The 26,251-nt window shown below is 39.0% G+C and overlaps 1 long non-coding RNA gene across 1 annotated transcript; it reads left to right on the forward strand.

The window, feature by feature from the left end:
* Positions 1-21,716: 21,716 nt before the first annotated feature.
* Positions 21,717-24,919, forward strand: LOC139143935 (uncharacterized). Its single transcript, XR_011554692.1, has 2 exons — positions 21,717-22,038; positions 24,691-24,919. It is a non-coding gene; the product is annotated as an uncharacterized lncRNA (long non-coding RNA).
* Positions 24,920-26,251: the final 1,332 nt, after the last annotated feature.

Consider the following 26,251-nt stretch of genomic DNA (forward strand, 5'->3'; position numbering starts at 1 on the left):
AGTGTGTACATCCATTCTCTTGGGTTGTCCGTTCATTTGTACAAGTGGATAGCCATTGAAAGTACACCTATAAATTGTCAGGTCGACCATTCCTCACAAAGTTGATAAAATTTAGCATTGGCTCCATGGTCAAGATATGCTGTAGCACGTACGATGGTGAACTACTCTCTTTACAGTAACCGTGCGTCGTCTGCTACATTGTTGCTATGGTGAAATGAAAAATCCAGTACCTCTAAAAACACGATAAAGTATCCGAAATTAATTCAGTTTACAAGATTAAATGAATATAATTTTATACTATGGGTCATATTTTGCAAGTATACGTGAATATCCATTTTGTTATCGTATTCGGTCACGGGCTTGAAAACGTCCCATATCGAGCCAGGTGGCCCTAATTCACAGTTGAAAGTGACACGGCGCTGTATGATGATATTTATTCTTTCTGTTTGATAATTCCAACTTAATCAGGATATTTTAGAAAACGCTAACAATGTTCGCAGGATTTTTTCACTTTCGTAGGAAAAATCGCCGCCATGATTGTCAGGTAGGTAGTGGAGAAATAGTTGATTTATTCGTGCTAACTTAAGGTAGTAGAATAGGCCTTGAATGTGTAACTTTCCTTAAGGTAGGACGCGCCTCGGTGACAGATATTCGGACTCTCAAACTTTTACAATTCTTTTCTAATCTACCACTTGTGGGGGTTCATTTTTAAAGCTCTTGGTGTAAGAAAACTTTTCACCGACTTAGATTTTCGAATTTTTTCTCCATAGAGTTAACACGGGGATGGCGGCCACTTTGAATTTTAATTATCGGTAAAACTTGGGTTATTTGGTTCTCTAGTTCCCAAATTTGCATGGTGACCCCCGATTTTTATTGTTGATTTTGAAAGAGAATGGCTAAAAGATTCCTTATGGAAAGTTTGAGCAAAAGTTTAAGTCTTTCACTTTCGAGGTGTATACTACCTTAAGGAAAGGGGTCAACGTGCAAAATTTGGCAGCAGAGAATCAAAATATTCAAAATGGCCGCCATCCCTGTAGTAGCTCAAGGGGAAAAATAAATGTTTGATTCGATTTTCGCAAAGATAAGAGTGTGAAAACTTTATTTTATTCTAAGTGTTTCAAAATGAAGAGTGGTAGTTTGGTAGATCAGAAAAGTACTGTAAAAATTTGAAAAGTCATATCGGTCCCGTAGGCGCATTCTACCTTAAAGGTATACAGTCACCTGTAATCTAAATATGCCCATATATGGTCAAAGGGGCGTTCCTTGGTATTCAAAATGCCAATGTGAGGGCGCTGTTTTTAAAAAGCGGCCACCCGCTTAAAATCTGTGATTGGTCAGATTTTCTTTTTCCATGGTAACTGTGGCAAAATTGGAACAGGTGACAGTATACGTTTAATGTAGTTCTTTTAGAAACTGCTGACCTTCAGTGCGTACTGGAATAACTCCCCCCCCCCCCCCCCCCCCCGCGTAAATGAAGTTCGTAAACATCAGGGGGTCAGGAGGAATTAGGTCGTGCAGGTTTTATGGCCCAGTAACACTTATTTAAGACAAAAATACCCCATACGAAAGAAAATGTTTTTCTCAAACAAGATAGTGGCAAAGATTTGTGGGAGGTCGTTGAAGCCGCTCGTATTCGAAAGAGTAGCCGTGAGAAACACCGAATGACACGTCCAGCGCAAGGCTAAGAGGTTCGTACAAAAATAAACCGACGAACAGAGACAGATATTGAACGTGCCAAGTATGGCCTCGCATCTCAGTATTTTGAAAGTTCCTGAGCGATTTTCCCCTCTGTTGATTTTTCTCTACAAATATACAAAAAGCCATGGACTGAATAATTTATTGCATTTTACAGATGATAGTTCAGTCATGTTAATGCTCCCGACAGTCGAGCGCTGTCATCAATAGTTAGCCTGCTCCTTCAACATATTCAAGAATGGTCAACCTGTCAAGCGAGAAAAGACAATTAAATTTATCACTGCCAGACATAAAAATTCAAAAAAAAACATTCGAACAAAAAAGTCCTGACATTTATCTGCGCAGTTTGTGAGGCGCTCACAGGTCACAATCGGACTACGAGGTACTTTGCTGCACTGTTGCATATGCGCTGCATTTAACAAGCCATTCTCAGGATTAGCATTGCTGGCCCAGACGACCCTAGGGCACAAAGGTCAGCCACTTAGCAGGACAAATTGATTTCCTTAACCCTGGAGACAACGTCGAAGAAAATATTGAGAATCGAGAGAGGCCGACTGGATGCTTAAATGATCAGAGACTTTCATTTGTATGTACAAATGTCGGCAAGGTTGTGAAGCAGTTCAACGACCAATTATTCCCACAGAAATAAATTCTTTCGACTGAGAATTAGATTTGATGTTGGCTGCAAACCATTTGCTGTTATCCAGTTTGTTCGTGTATTATTTTCTCTTTATAGATTTAACGGGACATTCTGCATAGAAATGTTAACTTTGAAAATATTATCCCTATGATCCTGTGTCAATGATCATCACATAAAAGCTTATGTTCTAATGTTTGAATGTAGCTGTGTATTAATCGCTGTTCGCCTTATCTTTTTTACCTTCAGGGCCTCGAAGCTGAAATACTTAAATGTTTTGCTCAAACATGCTTCAATGAAAATTTCAATCATTCTATTACCAAATCAAGAATAAACATCAGGGGTTGTCGTGCAAAGTTTAGCATAAGAGAAAATATTTACTATCCTTTACCGATATTTGAAATTCAAAATGGCCGCCATCCCTGTGTTAACTCTATGGGGAAATTAATTTTTCGATTTTCACAAAACTAAGATTTTGGAAATTGTTACTCTGCACAAAGGCTTAAAAATGAGCCTCGAGCTTACACGCGCTTGACCAGAAAACTCTGAACAAATTCGATTTTGGTTTTCCGCTCGGCCTTGCCCATAACGTTGATGGTCAGCGCGTCGCCCGTTATTTCTATATTTATACAAAAACACGGTCCCTCCACAACCGTGACAAATACAATAACATCGTTCGCAACCTTTATTGGATATTTACATTCCACAAAATACACATCAAAACAACCGCTGTCATTGAATCAAACAAAAACAAACTACGGCATATAAAGCTAATTTGAAGCCTATACGTCGCTAGTTTGTTAAAGGTATACAGTCACCTGTAATCTAAATATGCCCATATATGGTCAAAGGGGCGTTCCTTAGTATTCAAAATGCACATGTGAGGGCGCTGTTTTTAAAAAGCGGCCACCCGCTTAAAATCTGTGATTGGTTAGATTTTCTCTAAACTAAAACTTTTGCTCAAACTTTTGTGAAGGAAACTTCAAACCATTCCCCGTCGAAATCAAGAGAAAAATTCGGTGTCACCGTGCAAAATTTGATTCCAGAAAAAAGAACTACATGATATTTACCGACATTTGAAATTCAAAATGGTCGCCATCCCTGTGTTAATGCCACGGAGAGCAAATAACTTTTCGATTTAAAAAACGATTAAACTTAATTTACTTCACGAGCTTTAAAATGAGCCTCTACAAGCGGAAAACACAATTAATGTAAAACAAAATTGAGAGTCTGAATATCTGTTCCGAGATGCTTTCTACCTTAAAAGCCAAATGGCGATTTTACTGACTGTCTGCGCAGACTGCTCCCGCCCAGGTTGGTGCTGCGGCCACTTAAAAAATCTCACGTCAAATTTTAAAGAGGAAATGGTCACAAATAATACCATAAAATAACACAGTTGAGGTTCATTTTAAACATTTCGTTTAACGATACTATTGTTGTACAGACAGAGGGGAAGGAGGGAGGAGAAGTAGTGGGGAGAGGGAGGGGTTGTAAAAAGGGGAAGCGGAGTGGAGAGAAAAATCGTCCCTCGGAGATAACGCTTCTAAAATATTTCATCGGTGATGTAAAATGGTGGCTAAACATTTACAGAAATTGTGATAACTGCTCGTGATAGTAAACCCAGTAAACAAGTGACATTAAATTTAAAGCGTCACAACTATCAGTGACACTGACTCCTTGCGTAGCCAGTTTTAGATCATTCAGAGGCTAAAAGAAATACCCCAAATAAGGTATAGGATTAACCGTTTGAGCGCCAAAGTCAATTTTTGTCATCTTTAAAAAAATACCTAAGTCAAATTGTTTTCAGATTTTTGCCAAAATTTTGATAAAAAACTGCAGCCAATGAAATGTCATGTCCATTTGGCTCAAAATTATCAAAAAAATTACAGAAGGATTCATAAAAATTGGTGGCATGTTGCACTAAAATTTTGGTGGGAAAAATTAAAGCACTCAAAGGGTTTATGTACTCATAGTACATAGTCGCTATCGTAAGAGCATTCCACCCTGATATCTGTCCCATCGTATTTATGCACGATTTACAGTTTCTGACGGACTTATCAGTGGATGTAACAGTCCTGCGTCTTGCGTAAAAGTTTACGACAAACGTAAAAACAGTACCAGAAAAGCGTTCTAACCATAAGTGTACAGCCTTGTTCGGCCACCTTGATGCACAGTTCGGCATGATTTAAATGTTTTTTTCCTCTTTCGTGGCACACCAATCATCCTAGATTGTTGATCTCTTTACGTCAACTACGGCTATGTATGAGACGATTTTTACGTAACGGTGTCTTTTAGACTTAACAGTGGAAGCAACTGTGCCCAGTCTTTCCTAACAAGTTTACGATATGCCTGAAAATAGTATCAGGAACAAATTCCAGCCGATAAATCGGCAGCCTTGTTCCGCACCTCGATATACACTTTCAGTGTAATTTACATGTTTCTTGTTCGCTCAGCGTGATTCATCGCATTCGATCACCAGCCACTTTACGTCACCAAAGTGTGGGTAAGCATGTTTCAGCTTTTAGGGAAACGGAACTCATTTCTTTTCGACTTCCATGTTTCATTGCATCTTCAAGTAGAATTATCCACAGTCTAATATCTGAAAAAAAGTATTTCAGCTGTTTTAAAGTTGGCACACTGCACAGACTTAAATGCCTGCTGTTAGCAAAATAGTTATTCATATCGTTTAATCCTGCTAGTGTCCTTAGTTTCATCAGTTTTAAAATTGAATTTTCTGGCAGTTAATTTCATTAGCCTCAGGACAAAAGCAGTTTTGGTAAGAGTGGGTATTTCCAAGATAATCTAAATTGCACAAAAGCGGGTTAAATAAACCCGGGACTAGATCTAGACTTTCCCCAAGTCTGTTGGTTTAATGAATGAATACATTTTTTGTAAAATTTGTCTCGATTTAATTTTGGGCGAGGTGCACGCTCCCTCGAAACAATCACGAAAAACACTTTCTCGTTGAATCGTGCAAATGGACGCATCCATTATAATCATATCCTTGTTAATTCTGAATAACACCATTGATTGAAACCTCGGTGGCCATTATTTTCATGATGTTAGTTTTAAAATTGAATTTGTCATGTCGCTATTTTCACCGACCGTTGTGTGGCTGCATGTTTCCTCACGTGTACAGGAAATGTGTGAGTAAATTTGAATAAAGAAATAGTATTTTGGGATGCACCCGAAAATATGTAAAGTTTCACATAGAGAATTGAAAATTATATTCACGCCTTGTGAAAATAGTAAAAACTTTGTATGATAAACTGCCTTTTTGGTATTCATTCACTAAAACAGTTCCGCAATTTATTGTTTTAAGGTAGTATACGCCTCGAAAGTGAAAGATTTAAACTTTTGCTCAAACTTTCCTTGACGAAATTTTCAACCATTCTCTTACCAAATCAACAATCAAAATCGGGGTTCACCGTGCACGGTTCGAACTAGCGAAACAAATTACCCAACGTTTTGCGATATTTGAAATTCGAAATGGTCGTCATTCCTGTGTTAACTCTATGGGGAAAATAAAATTTCGGGTTTTCGAAAAACTAAGACGGTGAAAGTTTTTCTTTCTCCCAGAGCTTTAAAATGAGCCCTATAAGTGGTAGATCAGAAAAAATTGAAGAAATTTGAGAGGCCAACTATCTGTCCCCGAGGCGTGTTGAGCGTGATAGTTCTCGTGTGTATAGTCGTGAGGGCGCTGTTCAATTTGAACTTTGAATTTGAATTTCATGTTGCTTTTAACGTCAATAGGTCAATACTTGGTAAACATATCATCAGCGACACGGTTTATAAAGCTAAAAAGATATCGTTTAGAGGCACTGAGAGAAAACCTGAATGGTTTTCGGCTGAACGAATGCGAAATGAATGTGTGTTTGATGTCGTGAGTGAAATGAGAGTATATAGAAATCTTGCTGCATTAAAGGTATACAGTCACCAGTAATTTAAATATACCCATATATGGTCAATGGGGCGTTACTTGGTATTAAAAATGCCCATGCGAGGGTGCTGTTTTTAAAAAGCGGCCACCCGCTTAAAATTGTGATTGGTTAGATTTTCTCTTTCCATGGTAACCCCGGCAAAATTGGAACAGGTGACAGTAGCTCTTTCTCTCCAACATGAGAGCTTCGGTAATGCGGTTCACGAACTGCTGAGAAGCACTATGTTGATGTTAATCTCGTCAGCACGGTCAGTTCAGAAGCCATGCATATTTCATCTTTGTTCCGAACCATGTCGCTTCTATGCCACTATAAATATAAATTGCAAGGCCAGACCCTGGCATGAAAGCTTTTAGGGGGACCTGGCGAACGTAGATTTATTTTCATATTTCATAATCGCCTTCCTTTGTGTTTACTCAAACGCTCTTTTGGCCAGTTGATCGACGGATGAACTTCACAACAAGATCAGATAGACCTCAGTTGTCGTCGTTCCGTTCAACTTGTTTGCTTAAAACATCATTTGGCGCGCAAACTCTTGTCGCTCGTTTACATTTCTGACATCATTGACGAGTACACCAATTCGTCAACCACTTAAATTGAATAGCAGTACGCGAATGGAACGCAATCTTGGTTGGCTTGGTGACGTGTAGAAAATACGGGAGTTTAATGCAACTGTTATTGTAGCTTAGACCCTGTACTTATTTTCGGCCTCCGTCCACACTCGCATTTCTCTCCTCGGATAAACATGTTCAGTGATATTACTGATATCATAACAATTGCCTTCTCATAACCTTCTCGACTATGACGCCTTGAGACGGTGGGAGCTAAGCTTCAATTTGTAGCATCAGAAAACAAGGCATTTCCTTCTCATTCAAGTACATTAACAAGCCTTACATATCTATATAGGAAAAAAACCCAGACAAGTAACGCTCGTCAATTTTCGGTCACGCAGTGTTAGTCTGCGCAAGTTTATGAATAGCTCTGCGCCGATGTGCCTATGGTTCACAGAAGGTGGGCCCACAGCGAGTCATATATAGGTCGATGACAAAGTGCGTTCAATCGCTGCACTGAAGTGACCTTCAAAAAAGTGAGATATGTCAGGGGCAGTAAACGAGGCAATTTTCAGAAATTGTAACCCTTGGTGTTTTACATATAAGTAACCCATTCCAACGTACTCGTATAAAAATTTAAATTGGGGGGGGGGGGGGAGGTGGGTAATTAATTACTATTTCTAACTTAATTCTCCTCCCGCCGATAAATTTTCCGTTATCCCTAGTCGCCGCTAGAAAATCTCCCCGCTTCCCCATACCCCATAAAACTCCTTAATGGCTTCTCCCATAATGTTCGCAGTACCATCTCCTTGACCTTGCCAATGTAAATACTTTTCTCTTGCAAATCGCAAGTGCCCTCTGAGCAGTAGAATGAAACTGCCCTGACCCGTCTGCCAATGAGGCAAAGCCGCCCATTACCGCTCGCTGATACGGAAAAAAACATTGTCCGCCCACCAGTAATTGAGTAAAGAAATCTTGCACGAACAACTGTGTTGGTTGCCCCTTACATGTCCCTTTTAACGCTCGTTGTAATTCCCCTAAACGTTCTATTTGTTTTTACTGCGATGAGACAGTAGTTCTGGATAAGTTCAATCATAGTTCGCATAAAAGGAAAAGTAAATATTTTGCAGTCTACCAGACTTCGTAGAAACACTTGTGCACTGTATTTACTCCGGTAGTCACATTACGTGATGTTTTATTTCAAATACATCGGTTTTAAAATCAAATTTGGTCACAGGTTTATCCTTTTGGCGGATTTTATTTGTCATGCTATACTAGCTGTCCAAAGTCTTCTTAAATATGTCAGACTGATGGTGATAACTTTATTTTTTTCGAGTAATTAACGAGACATATACTTGCTAAGGCTCAGACACAAATGACAGAAAAACAATTATTTCAATCATTATTATACCTTTACTAATAATTCATGATCCACTTGATTTCGACAAGTATCCTACTTAAGGTAGTGTGCACTTTGAGAGTGAAATTCTTAGATTTTTGTTCAATTTTCCTCGATTAAACATTCAACCATGCTCTTACCGAATCGTAAATAAAAATTAGGGGTCATCGTGCAAAGTTTGTTACTAGAGAAACAAATTACCTAATATTTACCTAATTCTAAAATGATCGCCATCCTTGTGTTGTCTCTATGGAGAAAAAGGGTATATTTTGTTTTCGAAAAACTAAGGATGTGACAATTTTTCTTAGCTTTAAAATAAGCTCCATCCAGTGGTAGATCAGAAAATAATTGTAAAAATTTAGAGACTGAATGTCTGTCCCCGAGGCGCATTCTACCTTAAGACCTACTTCAGTACTTGTGCCTGACTCAAATCTGATTCAAGTCCTTGTACCGTTAGGTGTTTGGTAATATTGCGGTCCAGGGACATTTCTGACTCCTATACTGATCTATAGCTGATCGGAGTGCGCATTGGGTACAGATACTCGGACCCTCAAACTTTTACAATACATTTTTGGCTCATTTTGAAGCGCATTGAGTAAATAAAGTTTTAACAGGATTGTTTGTTTGAAAATTTTATTTTTTAAAATAGAGTTAACTCAGGAAATGCGGCCATTTTGAATTTCAATCATCAGTGAATGATGGGTAATTTGTTTCTCTGACACCAAACTTTATGAATTGACCCCTGATTTTTATTCTTGATTTCGAAAGCGAATAGTTTAAAGTTTTCTTTGAAGAAAGTTTGAACAAAAGCGTAATTCTTTCAATTTCTAGGCGCGAACGACGTACTTAACTGCAAAAGAATGTGATCCTCCGGGGGGAACTCACGGTGTGTGGTTTGACCCGAAGGCCCAATTCATCAGCTCTAAATGACCGGTTCTGGAAAGGTCGACTCTTGGGTTACCTCAGTGAGATAACAAATTAAAGCGTGTGTCCCATGTCGGACTTGTTTTTTTTTTTGTTTGATTATTAATCGTTATTTCCCGCCAGTGAAGATTTCACATTCTGACTTCAAGAGGTTCGGACAAGGAGAATACGCAGGCCATGAACTGTGCTGCCTGTTTTCTACAGACTTGGGTGTTTACTCTGCAGTGGACAAAATGAGAAAGTTGCAGCTCAGTCTAATCTGATTTACACAATATTAAGAGATTGGTTCCGTCTTGTACCTTGAAGTTCATTGGTATTCTGTTAATCTGCTGCTGTCACCTTTAAGGTAGATTCTTTTCTGATCTACCACTTGTGGTGGTTCATTTTAAAGCTCTTGGTGTAAGAAAACTTTTCACAGACAGATTTTCAATTCCAACAGCGTAGGAACTTGAACAGCTCAACGATGAAAAAGATTCAAGTGCAACAAAGGATGTTGCTCAGAATAGGTATGCTCAGAATATTTTTGGAAGGAAGTGGTACTACTGTTACCGCTGTGAAGAAACCGCCGAGTAAACTTGTCACAATGGATTAATGTTGCGGTGCATAATATCAAAACACAATCACCAAACCCCCCAACATAATACAACATGAATATGTGGCTTGTTATAAAACACATATAACCTAGTCTTTATTCTAGCTATAGCGCTCATTTATTACCCCTCGCGGCCGTGTGTTACCAGAAACACATCGCTATACCTTGGTCTACGGCCTCCGGCCGATGTGTTTCTGGGAACGCACTGCCCCTCGGGGTAATAAACGGGCGTTATAGCCCTCATGACCATGTAATACTAATAGGTGTTTATTAAATGGATTGCACACTGATCGTACAGAATTCAAGTATACTTTCTCTTAGTTAAGTATGACAAAACGACTTATTTTGTCCAAAAGTAGGTCGATTTCAGTAACTTTAGCTTTCAGATGAAATGTCATGGTTCAGCTATGTTGTGGAAGAACTTACGATGTGTAAACAGTAACGCTAGAGAACTGAGGCTCGTGTAGCTGTAACTGTCAACACCCATAGAAACGTATAAACAATAGTGCGAAATATATCATCATCACCTTAGAATCGACATACCGTGTGCATGCCCTTTGATGAACTCACACTACGGAGTCTGGTGAGAAATGCCAATAACAACTAAAAAAAACAAGTCCAGAATGTTATCTCATAATCGTTATCATCGTCGTCGTCATCATCATCATCATCATCATCATCATCATCATCATCATCATCGTCGTCGTCGTCGTCGTCGTCATTATCATCATCATCATCATCATCATCATCATCATCATCGTCATCGTCGTCATCGTCATTATCATCATCATCATCATCATCATCATCATCATCATCATCATCGTCGTCGTCGTCGTCATCGTCGTCGTCATCATCATCATCATCATCATCATCATCATCATCATCATCATCATGTTACTGAGCATACCTTTCTTCAATTACAACACTACAGTCATTTATTGTAAGTTTGTGAGCGCGCAACGCAAACTTAAGGATCAAATGCGCCATTCTATATGAAATCATTTGATCTATTCCTGTGTGACAAAAGAAGCAATTGCTGTAAAATGTTCTGTTCAGAAAAAAAAGTCCAAATATCAGATGACAGAGCGCTACTTACAACTTCATTTTGATTATTAACCGAGTCAAATGATATACTGTACAGTATTCGTATTACACAATAAATGATATGATTTTGTATCTCTGGGAACAACTTTTTTTGTCAATTTTATGTATTTCCCTCAAGTTGTAAGTTTTCCAGTACGGTTACTTATGTCTAATTCCTGATTCGATAACTCCTCTTCATTGTACAGAAAAAGACTGATTTTTTCCTCTTTTTTCTCTTTCATGAAGACAAAAACCGGCGCATACCATGTATGAGCGACTGTCTAGTGCATCAGTAAAGCTAGAGTTCTCTGTGGTTTCAGGTACCCGGTAAGCTTTGGGGTACAGTATACCTGATCACAGAGATGATCTCGCCCACAGGCGCTTGGGGTGTTCAATGTAATACAAGCAAAATTTTTTATCAAAAACGTTACGTCATTGTACACGGAACACTCCAAGCGCCTGTGTTCTAGACTATACATCACTCATACAATGTAGCTGGCTGTGTTGCTTGACCTACGGTAGGGTTTCATGAAAGTGTAAACACCAAAATGTAACAGATCTTTCCCGCTTTCCTGTTTTCGTCCGGTATGAGATCCAGGTGACAGCGCTGGGTCAGTGCATTTGCTGTTTACATCCTATTTATCACATTTCAAGCGTCGATGTTAGTCCGTCACGGCAAAGTAGATCCCTTTGACGACGTACATGGCTCGTAATGCTTTTGGTTTAACCGTGTTGCGTGTTTTGTAGGTCATTTGGAATCGGTTCTAGGGGCAACCAACAAAACTATCCTTTAAAATAAGAACGTTTTAAATCTATATCTTTGCAGCCAGACGGACAACTATCTCTCGTACAAGCAAAATTCGGCACTGGACATGTACCCAATATCCCGACTTTTGAAATTCAAAATGGCCGCCAATCCTGTGTTAACTCTATGAGGGGAAATAAAATTAGTTTTGTATAAATTTTCACAAAATATGAGCCAGTAAAAACTTTATTCATTCCAGGAGCTTTGAAGTGAGCCCAAACAGGTGTTAGGCAACAGCAGTACACTGTAAAAATTATAAGAAATTGAGAGTTCAGATATCTATCCCCGGGTAGCATTCTACCTTAATCCTATAAGTCTTGAGTGAATCTAAACCACATGTATGTATGTTACCATTAACTATTCAAACAACTTTTTGGCCCCACTTTATTTGTACATGTACAAGCTTCTGTCTGTGTGTGAGTGTCAGTGGTTACATTTATTCTTTTGTGTGTATTGATGTGTTATGTTACCTGCTTTCCAGGCATTATACGCCCGGGGGTACTCCTTTTGGGAAGTAGTACAAAATACGTGTCGCTCGAACGAGTAAAAATCTTTAAACATGGGTCGACTTTTCATCCGTAAAAACCTTTAACATGGGCCAATATAACGTAAGGAACGTCCCGTGCTTTAGAAGGAAATCTATATGCCATTTGATAGCGGTAAATATTTCCCAATTTTGTCAAGAAAACCATAATAATGGATCAATTTTTGCAATCTACACGCGTTGATGTTTTCACTTCGGGCGCCACACCCAAGAAAATATTAGGAGTACTCTTCCGCGACCCCCAGGGGGATGTGGTGCGATAGGGCGCGTGTGCTGGTTAGGGGCCGTGTGTTTGTAAACAGGCACGGTACACCTTACTGTGTTTCAGTGCGTCGTATTTCTGTGTCACCAGTGTGACTACGGTTTTACTCTCAAGGGCGACAACACATGCATCTAAAAACCAAAGACCTGACTTGATGGTCGACTCAACGCCTTTACTTGACATATAACACATAGCTAACATAAGGTCGTCGCGGCTGAAGAACTGTACTGCGTATCTCTTTTATACGATTGGAAATGTAGAATTGTCCACTCATGCCCTTCCAGGTAGAGATTGTGGTCGTTTCCAGATTACTAATAACCCGCAATATCCGTCTTTAGCTCATACGGTATTTCAACTTGGAAAATTATCTCCCCAATACCTATTCTGTTTAAGTGGATTTTTTAATCTCCATCTTTAATGCTTTCAATTCGCCGTCGAATCTCGTACTCAGTCTGCACTGTTAAAGAAGCAAACAGTCTCAGTCAACACGAAAACAGCCATTCTGTAGACAAGACCTAGGCTAAAGTACGAGTCGAAAATACTTGATAATTACGTAAAAAGGACATTCTTGCAATTCCGATCTCGCTGAGTTTCCGTATAAACGGGAATAAGTTTTGGCATGAATAAACCTTGTTTTACTTCTTGAGCTTTTGATAATATCATTTTATTCACATTTTAATTGTTTGAGTTTAGTCCTATTTTTGTTTTAATTTTCGTAGTTCTGACATTTTGTTTCAAGTGACAGTGACAATCACTTGTGCCTTCTCTGTGTCTTGTTGAATACACGCGCACTTTTGACTTCGGGAATGCTACTTCCTCGCTATTTCTGACAACTACACATTCCGCATATCAAAAGGCTGCCAAGATTATGTTTTATGGTCCAATCTCCCTGACATATAGATAGCAATTGAAACCACTCCAGGGTACTGAAATTGCTTCAAATACAAACACGCATGCGTCAGAATTTACCAGGTGCCTCTAGAAATACGTTGTATGATTTGAACAGATTGCACCGTCAGTATTCCTAGAAATGTTACTTTTTCGTTTCACCTTAAGTCCCAACACACCTGATATAATGCGTTAGAGATCACAAGTAACCAGTTACTTTTGCATACGATTTTTTGCAGGATTGATCGTAGACAATTGCCCGATAGTGAACATTTGCCAAGTGGAAGATCTGGAGCTCGTCATATGGACCAATTTTAAAACATACATACATGTAAAACAAACCGACTTTCAACCAGCGTTGAGGACCCGGACAGAGGATTGAATCATCGAAATAGCATAGGACTATCGAAATTCTACGACAGAGTTCTCGCAAAGGATCAGTATTTGCCATGAAATGCTTCGCAGATTTCTGTTTCACGAAGTAGTTCCTCTCGAAATAGTCTCTCCTTTCATATTAATTATTGGCCCTCGCCTCATTATCTCCAGTGTGTAGTTTTTTGTCTCAGTAAGTGTACCTCAAACGCGCAAAAGGTGATGTGTTCACTCCTCGCATCGATGCGGACAAGCAGCGAAGATCATCGATGCATGCCACTGACACCATTCCTCTCCTTTTCTCGCATTGAAGTGTCTCGATGCACGTCAAGAATTCTAGTTCCTTGCACGAATGACTTCGTATACAGTTCCTATGTATAAAATGACACGGGTCGTCAATGTGCGCATGTTCCGTATTATCTTACGCACAGTACATTAGCAGTGCCCTATACTGGGTCAGTTTGAACTGAAGATAAGTTTTGACCTTTGAGAAATCGAAGTTTCTCTGCTTTCACTGTACTTGCGATGAACATGCAACCTATTAAAAGTAAAATTCTTTGCGGTAGTTCAAGTTGGCACGATCAAACAGTGAATGAGCTTCTTTGTAGTCTAGTATTTGTATTAAATATGTAAGAAAGTCCCTTTGAATGCGTTTTACCTAGTGCAAACTTCTCTGATGAAAGGAAACGCCGCAATCAGACACTGTTTATATACGTAAACGATCGCACCGGACTCGGATCATGATCTCGCAATGTTGAAGTGACGACCCAGGCGCTGTGAACAAGGTCACAAGCCTACCGGCCGTGATCTCTGTCTATGCTCACTCAGTTGATGTAAGACAAGTTCCAGACGTAATCTATGAATATATATACTGATGGCGCAATTATTGACATTAGCACATATGTACATTCAAAACATTCTAAATATAAAACCTCCAAACACGACGCTGTCGTGTCCGTCAACAGTTGAAGAATCAATCCAAGAAGGCAGCGGGTCTTCAAGCTTCAAACTTGTTTTTTTAATAAGAAAAGCCGCCTCATATATTTCCATCAAAATAACCTCTCCATGGCCGACAGTTATTTTCAATATTTATATGATACTTCTCCGTTCAGGACCCTAGCAGGATGACAAATAATACATTATGATTGCAATGGGAAGAAGTTACATCACTCCGTTGAGTCAGTAAATCAAAACGTTTATCATGGGTCGCAGGGGTGGAGGAAGTCAATAACAACGCTCACTTATAATTATTAGTGAACCATACTTTTCTTGCAGAGCGCGTCTTATAGTATTACCGTTTCATCTTTAGGGGGGAATGCGCCCCAGAGACAGTGTTTCTGGACACCCATCCTATTTTCACGGTGCTTTTCTTTGTGTGCTACTTATGGGGGACTCATTTTGAAGAATGTGGAGTGAATGAAGTTTCCATGGTTTTGTATGTGAAAATTAACCCCCTTGAGGTAATCCATCGTATAGCGACCTTTATTTTGAATTTCAAAGATATGTAAATCTTAAGGAAAATTTGCTTCTCTGATCCTGACCTTTGCAGGCTGATTCCTGACTTTGTCCTTTGATTATGAAAGAGAATGGTAACCGTTTACAATTTCCGTAAGGAAAATTTGAGCAAAAATTTAAAACCTTCCCTTTGAGGGAGCGTATTTCCTTAAAGAGTATACAGGGACGTACGTAAGTTTAAGTAATAAGACCCACAATGCGAGGGGTTTTGCAGAACTTAAAAAATATTGAGACAGTGTCGCGTTCAGATTAATCGCAGGAAATCCAGGACAGGCTACGGCCTTGAAGTGTCAGCAAAATAGACAACCGCTTGAAGGAAGTGCGATGTTTGTCATCCAAGACGCCGCTATCCGCGACGTTCGGACAATATGAGGACGGAAATTTATGGATTGAGCATGGCCGTCAGCACTGTAATTAATGACAAAAAGTCTGTTGTACAGTGCAAATGACAGAATCTACATTGCTCTCGCTGCGTGCGGTCGGAATCCAGGAAGACCCACTCTTCTCCAGGGCATCGTTTCCTTTCACTACGGTCCTGGATTGGCACGTTGCCTTGGAATAAACCGACATCAGTCCTTGGCGGTATCAAGCGGCGTACTCATGCAATTCGATTAAACATTACATGTAGAGAGAGCAAGGTGGCACACGCGACAAACAACTAACGAGAACAGCAGATAACAAGCAAGAGTTGAAATGTCACCGTCTTTACATCTTATTTTAATCACGCCGTGTTTTTCATGCAGACAATGGTCTCAGAGACGCTAGCTTGAAGAATCGAGGACCAGGGTCAGAGTAATAGACATTTTCACTTATGAGTTGCAGTGCAAGCCTCCAACATATCAGCAGTCATCCTTTACATTCAAGTAAAGCTAGTGTTTTGTCGTGAAATATTAACTTCAAATTTATTAGAATGCAAAATAAAAAACGACGCAATACATCAGATTCGACCCTGAGAAATTCCGTACTGACCTACGATAGAACTCGAGAACCAGGCACATTATATGCATCTTTGATAATTTACGCTCTCGTGAAGAGGGGGTCAACACTTCTCACTTGTCTGATTTCTGTGTGCGGCTCTGAATTGCATCAATTTCCCCCATTTATCTGCCTATCAGTTGGTCTCATACCATCGATGCGTCGATTACAGTACGCTCTCATTGCATTGATCATAAATTTACGTAATTTTCAAAACACTTTAAAGTCTCCGCAAATTTCTAGTGCAAGATATTTTTATTTGATGGTTTTCTTTTTCTCGTGAACTTACGTTTCCCTTCTCTTTACGAAAAAACACGCCAGAAAGGGAGTATGAAGGTCGTACTCGTGTACTCATGAATGACGCAAGGTCGATTTTTTTTTAATTCTTCATTTCTACCATCTGAATTTTTAAATTGTGCTGATATACTTTCAAAAACAGATTCATGCACCGTATTAGAAATTTATTCCCTTGTTCTAAATAGAATTGCAATAATCTATAACTGTCTAGGCTTATCTGGGAATTGAACATATGTTCTTCGCAGCACGGCTTCCTCGATCGATCGGGAGAAAGAATTATCAAAGACAAAAATGCAACGCCGGGAGCGACTTCGATTCGATACTGCCCTCGTCAAGATAACATGGGTATTGCTTCAAATATTGATATCAGCGATGCATGCGGTGTTCTTGGCTGACCTCGGTGCGAGGCATTTTGCAAAATGGAAATCGTTATATAATCGAACATTTTGAATTTCTCTCTCTCTCTCTCTCACTGTCTGGGTTTCATTGATTCTATCTTATACATGCAACGTTAAATTTGAACACCGTGCCAGCGGAATGTTTCATGGGGGGAGGGATATTTTCCGTCTGCATGGCGACTACAATTTCGTTTTCTCGGTAGCGTGTCAAGGAGAGGGAGGAAAGGACGCCCTCTAACAACGCATAACTCGGTCTTTTCACACAGATACAATTTGGGCATGAACAGCAACCGGAACAATGACATTTTAAACTCGTCGAAATTCACAATGTCATCAGATATCGATTTACACCAGTGTTGACAAACTGAACAATGTGACTTTTAGTGGAAACAGCACATACAAAACGTTTGGCTGTTGATGGACGAAATACAAAGCACATGTGACCCAAAGGTAGCGGGTACTGTCCCCAAAAACCAAACAGGACAGATCAGATTTGTTTCTAATCCTTCAGCCCGGCAAGACTTGCCGTGTCAGCATTTTTTACGTTCTTTTCTTGAGTGAATATATAAATTAATTAAATTGCTGAGCAAGTCAGAAAATTATTTGATTTCATTAACGCACTGTAAGTGTACATTTCTTAATCATGAGCCTATCGTCCTCATCTTGCTGTGTGTCCGAATTACCGATACACGTGAAGACACTCCTGGTTTTGTTTATTTCATAACATATCGGTTCTAGGATCTTGTGAGCTGAAACCCGAAAATCAAACCAAAAAAATCCTAATATAACGTAAAACACCGCATCATTGAATTGTTCTGTGTAAGAGACGGAGGACAAGAACAAACTAGCAAACCTATTGAATTTGCTTCTGTTTTTTGTTTTTGTCTATTTTGCCTAGTTACCGATTATTGATGACCATTTTGAAACTGATTGCCAAGCGTGCTGTCCGTCAACACTGGAGGCAGAGCAGAAAATCAGCGATTTCGCCAGTTCAAGATTACAAAAAAGCAAATGAAACGTGTGGATGATAATTCGCGTCGACCAAAAATGACAGATTTAGGCCTAAGAATACTCGACGAGAAATGAGAATTAAGTCAGCTTACCTATTGCACAGGAATGATCGCTGGTTTTATGCGATGAGACTGTACAGCAGATATCGATACAAAGCTGTCGTCGCAACGTAGTTGCCTTGGGATCACTCCTCTCTCTAAGACGTTTACGTGGGCGCTGAATGCAAGACTTGTCTTTGTTTGTGCGGATTCGGGTCCAAAAGTGACCTTTGCATGGACTAATATAGCCAAACGGAAAAGGAAATGAGATATAGATTCTCTGCTATTATCGACGACTCGGTCTCAGGCTGGCGAGCAAGACTACGTCAAACAGGAAAATTCACAAAACGGACGGCGGTTCCAGTGACATGGAAATAAATGCAAAATAATCGCTTTTCGATCATACCTATAGCTGGATCTGTGACTGTTGCATTTGCCATCAAACGGATCGAGCTAGCTACCTGTCGAGAGGGTTCATGCGGTGTGTTGTGCCATGAATACAAATGAACAGCACTTCTATACGATGTTATTGATAAAGCTGACGAACCAATTTCCCTCCCGAATAAATCGCTAAACAGCCTTGAGTCGTAAACATGCTCTAGACACCTAGAATTCAATTTAAAAACGGCACCTTCGCTCGAGTACGGCTATGTACAGCAGACAGAATCCGACCAAATAATCTTGCTTGATGCCTTGCGTAAGGGAACGAGCACAATTAACGGCAGGGGGGGGGGACGGAAGAGAAATATGTGGTGCGTATATTTTTTACAGCCCCCCCCCCTAACACCAGCAAAAATTTTAGTGGCCCCCCCATCACCGGCGACAAAATTTTTGTGGCCCCCCCCTCCCCAAAAAAGAAAGATTACATAGGTACAAAGTTGTACACATATATAATCCTTATAACTTTTAATATATGCTTTAGTGAAAACAACATTCTTGCATTCTTGAAATAAATAATAAACAAATAAATATATAAATAATAAACAAATAAAATAACTTTACTTCAACTGAGTATCTGTATGATGTTTTCAGATGTTGGGGAAAAATGTATAACATGACCATTGTGATTTCAATGCACTTTCCACAACCCAGTGTCTGCCTTTCTATGACTACCCAAGATATTCAATGCTACTCCACTGTAATGACAGTCTGCCATTGGAATAGTCCTTCATGGGCTAACTATAAAAGACCCATTAATGCCATTTTTTCCTCCTTTTTTTCAGTATTTTTTTCCTGTGTGTCCACTACGTATTCTAGTTCTGAACTGCCTATTAGCCAGTCCACATTCCTGTGTGGAACAGGTTGAATGGTTATTTGAGGAAAAATAGGCAGTCCATAGCAGTCCAACCTGCCACATGCCAGTATTGGAAATATGACATGTTAAAATTTGAACATTCATCACTAGCTATGCATGTGAAATCAGACTCAGCCATGTGAAGTAACCATTCATTAGCAGTCCTATTGAATTCATGATAGAAGGGAAGATTGTCAATGGATTGAATGGTAGCTTACACATGTGGCAGTAAAAATTTAGACATGCATTAATAAACTCCAAGGACTGACTTGTTGTCAATTCTCATGTTTTCACATCCCTATTGTCTATTTAATTTAAATAAATTAGGCGGCACTCATGTGTATAGTTGATTTTACTTGGGTTAAGTTTTTCAGGTGAAATTACTCATGTTTGCACTATAGAAATGGCACATGGGTCACATTTACCAGTTAAATTGTTCTCAGACTTAAATATTTAGTGGCTACAGAAGCAACGGTTTGCCATTTTAAAGTGACAGTATAAAGCTGTAAGTTTTTGATTTTGTTAATATTTTTGTTATGTATCAACTGCACTTACTTCATTGGTTCACAAATTTAAGTTGAATTAGCTCGTTGATATTATCAATACAACCAACATACACTTTGTGTGCATGTATATTATAAAAGTTCACTGTTATTGTGTTCAATTGAAGTTTAGTCCAGACCAAAATGTGTTTACCAACAATAACAATGCTGACTGTACATAATACAGGTCGTGAAGACTGGATATTTGAACGTGTTTTAGAAAATAAAATAACATTAGCAATACTGGCTAACATGATTTTGAAAAGAGAGAAAAACTGTAGTTGATGTACGAAGAACACAATTTCTGCCAAAATTATGAAGTTACAACCTATCCCTTAAATATAATTAGCATTGGTTTCATTCATTTCCATTCAAAAAAACGAGACCAGGGATTTTCAGTATAAACCAATGAATATGACAAGAGGGAAGTCCCGGGGGGGGGGGGGGGTACCTGTTCAGAGAAGTGGTAGGGGTGTGCGGCCGCAGGTATAAAACCCAGGGCCCATTTTAGACCTAAAATCCCGTTATTTTAGGACCCCCTTTTAGACCTTTATGACCTTTGACCCAGGTCAAAAGTCAAAGCGTCAAAATTTTTTAAAACGGAAAAAGCAAGTATTTGCCCCGGCAAAGCCTACCACTGTACCGCGTTTAGGACTATGTTGTTGCTGGCCAAACCATGATTTCCAAAGGAAATACCAAAAAAATTTGATGAAAGAAAATTTTGTCTTTCACCCTCACCGAATTTTGGTCAAGCTTCTACAAATTATCAATTATCTGCAGTTACAGTCTGACTAGTGGGTTTTTTTGAAATTGCAATTCACAACAAACCTCGCTGTTCATCTGTAAAGCAACACTACTTCATGTGGCCATGGTTGACCTGTCTGTCATGATCAATACTAGGAACCACTTTGTTTGGGTATTTTCTATTGGGCAAAAATCTTCAATATATGGAGTTCTTACCAATCAGTGACAGTGTTTGACAACCAAGTCGATATTTACTTTGGCGTAAGCCAGGGGGTCTCTTTAATGGTTCCCCTGCCACAGAAAAAGATATCGATGCTTATAAAGTGCAGCTCAGAGCCCTGCGAGCGAGACGGGAACAGACGGTTGAAATTTGTCTTGTGTGGCACTCAAAAATCAACCCCATTTTAGACCTTGGTTTGCAGTGGAATTGATACCCCCATTTTAGACCAAGTTGCTGAAATACCCACCCCATTGGGCGGCAGTATACATATAGGCAAGTAATGGAAGTGACCCCCCCGGGGGGAAGTCATGCAGATGGCTGCAAACGTCTGTGAGCAGCCTCTAAATTAAATCAGCACAGATCAAATTTTAAACATCGTTTATTTTATTTTCAAAATGTGCAATAATAAACACATGTTCACCGCTAAATATTCCATATGATCGGAACCTACATTCTATTGAAAGGTACTCACATTTCCAGACGTAATATGGTTGGATCTGTCATTTATTTTTCTCATACGGTCCACGTTTTCGCGTACGTCCGTCAGCAACTGGCTATGCAGTCATGTACATGTACGTCAGATCATCACACAACGACGAACACACTTGCGACGGTTCTGCATCTGCCATTGTAAAACTTTCGCGATTACAACTTACATAAAACTTAATGGAAACGCAGTACAGGTACTGTTCATCCCCAAACCGTTCAAAAGTCGAGCCGGATGGACTAACGGTTCTGACGATGTATGATGTCGTGACTTTGGAAAGAGTTGTGTTGGAAGAGTGGACGGGACGCAACAGGGTATGAACGTAAGGGTCCCGTAAATGAGTACGCAGGGATTTAACGAGGCTGATCAGAATTGCAACAGGGTTCACTTAGTGTGTTGGACGTCCGTATTTTAACTGATCTCTTCATATAAAGTCAATTTTTGCTTATTAGAAAAATCTAAAAGAACAGTTTACGCGTACTTGACATGTCAAAATTTAGCGACGATCACGACCCTTGACCTTTCGAATTTGACCAATGCTTTGTGTTCCCACACGATCGTTATCGGATATCACATTGCATCTCTCAAATGAGATTGCGCAGATTTTTTTTGAAGTAATGAACCAGCTGAAACCTACGAATTATGGCTGATTTCTCGGTCATTTCTTCCCCCAGTGACGACACATTTTCAGTCAAAACAGCAAGTGACTTAGGTCTAAGTGGTAATGTTTCAGTTGGCATGAAGGTAAAGTGTATTTCCCCGCGACAGTGTTGGATGCAGTGACCGAGATAGCAAGTCGTCGTGGACGATAATTTTCCATTCATCCGGTAAGTTGAAATGCATATTTATAAAGGACAATTACGAAATTAGTATGCCCTATAGAGAGGCTTTTCTCTGCACACTGATGTTTTCCTGGGAAGCTTGGTTTTGTATCTGGCCCGACATTTTTAACCTGAACTTTAGGGGTGAAAAGAAAGTACGTATCTGTATACCTGGACAGGGCGGAGGGAGGTGTACAGTGTGGCCATTAACGCAAAACAAACCTGGGCTTGAACAACGCCTAAGGGATGGACCATTAGATCTTGGGAGGGGGGTGGTCAAAAACAGAAAAAAAAAAAATTTCAGAGCAGAAAGTTAGGAAAAAAAAAAATTTCAAACTAGTTTGCAAAATAAAAAAAAATAAATAAGAAGACAAAGGTGTAAAAAAAAAATCTGCAAAATTCTTTAAAATTTTGAATTTTTTTTAGATTTTACCGACAGAAAGCAACTTTCTGTATTTTTAGTATATCCTCCCGGCACATTTTAATTTTAATTTATACATTTAGAGTGACTGTATCACTTATACTGGAAGTTGTGATTATCTTATCTTTTCAGGACTTTTGTATTCTGATCACTTGAAAATTATGAAATTATAGAGCCTGTTTTCTACTTGTTTCTTGCGTACAAACCAAGCAGGTACACTAGGTAAAACATTGAAACTATGGTATGGTTGTCAAGACAGAAAGTTGTATTTGCCTTTTAAGATCAAGGTAAACAGATGCAGGCCACATCAGTTTCATTTTTTTCACAGCATTTTATTGCAATGATGAATGCAAGAATGGGTGAACAAGTAGAAACACGTCAATAATGATAAAAGAACATTTAAGTCATTATGTATTATTTTGCTTTTAAAAAGGCATTTTCAATTCTTTTTTCTCAAAAACAGCCTCAAAAAACAACAGCTACACATGTTTTAACATTCAACAATACACTACGTAGAATGCCATCTATCCAACAAATCCCAACACAAAAACACACAAAAGGGTTGAATTTGAAAGTTTCTCGATAGCAAATACTGAATAAATCTGCATGAATAATCGTTTTTGTGTAGCAAATTTCAAAGAAATTGGACAAGCCCTTTCAGAGAATACAGATTTTTTGACCATGAATGGCATAAATTGCCCTAAAAAGACAAATATTGAATTTCAACACATCTATACATATCCAATCAATTTGGACATGCTGCTACAGAGAAATAGATGTTTTGATAAAAAAAGGGCAACAATTGCTCTAAAAACCCAAATATGCAAATTTAACTATATTATTTAGCTTATTTTAGCTTCTCAGCTTGTCAAAATCAATTGTAAATCATGAGATGCATGATGTTTGGTGGGGTGAATGTAGGCATTTCACCACGCAGTAGAAAGGGAAGCCAGGAAACCAAAATAGTCAATTTTCAAAACCATAGGAAGCTACTGAGGAGCAAGAAGACCATGTTTCAGAGGAGGATGTGTAATCCGAAAAAAATGCTCCCAAAGTGCCTACCAATAGAACACCATTTTTATCTTCTATTTTTTAACACCATTTTTATCTCTATTTTTCACAAGCTCCAACGGCAGGAGGGGGACTCCCCTCCTGACCACCCCCCGCAAAAATCCTCCCCAAGTGCCACCAAATAACACCATTTTAATCTCTATTTTTCAAAAGCTCCAACGGCAGGAGGGGGACACCCCTCCTGACCTCCCCCCGCAAAAATACTCCCCAAGTGCCACCAAATAACACCTATTTTCAAAAGCTCCAACAGCAGCAGGGGGAACCTCTCCTGACCTCTCCCCCCCCCCCCCCCGGTGACCGCTTGCGTGGCCGCTTGTGGTGCTTGGCACCACATCTTTGCCCTCTATATCTTCAGACAGCGACGAACTAAAAAAAAATTATAAATCTGAAAATTTACTCTGAAAAAAAAAATTTGCACAGCTAATCTCAATTGGAAAAAAAAAATTCAGAAATTTACAATAGTAAAAAAAAAATTTTCACAATTTCATTGTGACCACCCCCCCCTCCCAAGGTCTAATGGTCCATCCCTAAGCTTAGTTTGCGTCCATGATCACTCAGTGCAAAAACACTGCTATAAAAAAAATAGGCGAAATGAAAATATTTAAAAAAAAACAAAACTACTGGAGATCGTAGGATGAACATGGCTATGAAAACTTATGATTGTTTGTACCACCCGGTCTTACTTGCATTTTTTACTTCTTTTATACATGGTTAGTTTTAAAATCCATGTTAATATGATATTGCCAGGTAAGAAGCCTTGTATTGAAAGACAGAAAAAATATTTAGAAATGTGAAACGTCTTAATTTTCAAGGGACAGCAGCTGTAATTTTAATGAGTTCAATAATTTGTTTGCCTCATGTATAAACATTCTTGTATTGATTCAAATTATGAATTGTGATGCCCTCACTTTGTAAAGATGTACATAAATTAATCGGTATAGTGGCTGTGGCAACTAGTCAAGTCAATACAACATACACAAACCCAATACATTTCTAGACATATATGTTACACTTTCAATGTATTAATTTTGCACTCGCAAAGATGTATGTAAAAAATTCCTCTATGTGTATGTAACAAATCACACACATGTTCTGAAACTTTATTGTAAAGTTGTTGTCTTAATAAATGTTGCTAAGTTCATTCTCGTCTTTCTGTTTCATTTCAGTGTGCATGTCAGCCAAGGCCCAAGAGAAATTTGGCAAGAATAATCATGACTTACATAAAGAAGTCTTCAATGTCAAATTTCAAAACAAAATAGGACATGAAAGACAAGACTTGGCCAGAGTTAAATGAACTCTTTTAAAAACTAATCTTTGACTAAATCACTTTTCACTGTGTCTATGAAATTTGTTGAAGCCAAAAATTTATTAAATTGGTCATCAGACTTACAGATATGTTTTGTGCTTTTTATTTTGAACGTTTGGAAAGGTGAGTCTGCTTGTGTTTGCTGTGTTCAGGTGAGTCAGAGTTGCTTTTAACTCTGTTTGGCCTGTCTTAGTTTTAGGCCAAATATGGTTAAATTACATCTCCAACCATTGTATCATATAATTCACCGAAAGAGGCTGTGTTAAAAAGTACTTGATTTTACTGGAATTTGATTTCACTTATTTGATGTTTGCTTACACCTTGCAAACATGCAAATGTAACAATGTTTACCAAATTCATAACGGCAACATCAAAATAAGTAAAATCGGGTGTCAAATCAGTACTTTTCATGGTGCTCTTTTTCTGCCAGGATGACCCTGTCATTCATATGTGCATTCAAAATAACCATTCGTGTGAGTGGATTCAGAATAACCATTCGTTCACATGTATGTGAATGGCTAGCTCATTTAAATATTTCGGCCTATACACATGTTACCTACGTGCTTCTGAAATGAATGTGGACTGCCTGACTGCCTATTCCCTATGCACATGCATTAAGCCATGCCAACTAGCCATGTGAATGCTAATTTCACATGGTACTGACAGGCATTCCTGTTCTATAAGGGATTCCTATAGCATGATGAAATAACCAGTTTCAACCGAGCCTCTGTATCGTTACCAACCATTATTACTGTTGACAAATTAAGTCAATTTTCAATAATAATATTGCTCATTTTACACATAACAAACTGCATTGTGAGGTTTAAGACTTGGTATTTCATCATGCTACAAGAAGTTTAACAAGGAACTCAGCTTCAACAAGGAAAAAAATGCTGAAAAATATTCTCTGTCTGTCATGGTGTAAAAAATTTTGGTGGCCCACCCTTACTTTCCCTGAAATTTTCATGGCCCACCCCAAGAACACTCATTTTTTTCGTGGGCCCCCCCCCCATTTTCTCTTCCGGCCCCCCCCTGCCGTTAATTGTGCTCGGTCCCTAAGCTTACTGCGCGGCACGTGCAACAGGGACGATGCGTTCGATTTTTTTTCGATTCGGAAGTTGACAATCGACTTAAAAAATGATTTCTATCTTTGCACTGACTTCACTCCAAACAAATATTTGACAGTATGTAACAGAAATTGCAAAAGAAACGGCTAAAATACGATAGCAGTTAAAATAGTGATTTCAAATCATCGACCAAAGAGTTTACCGCTAGAGGGCGGTCTCGCAGGGAGGACTGCAATTTACCGCTGTGGAAAGTGAACGACCTATCCCACATCAATATGTCAGGTGTAAAGTGTCGTCATATACTTTTAAATGTCTCAGCACTTTGTATTTATATTGTTTACCTTTTTCACTTTT

Source organism: Ptychodera flava, chromosome 11 (assembly GCF_041260155.1).
Source record: "Ptychodera flava strain L36383 chromosome 11, AS_Pfla_20210202, whole genome shotgun sequence".
NCBI lineage: Eukaryota > Metazoa > Hemichordata > Enteropneusta > Ptychoderidae > Ptychodera > Ptychodera flava.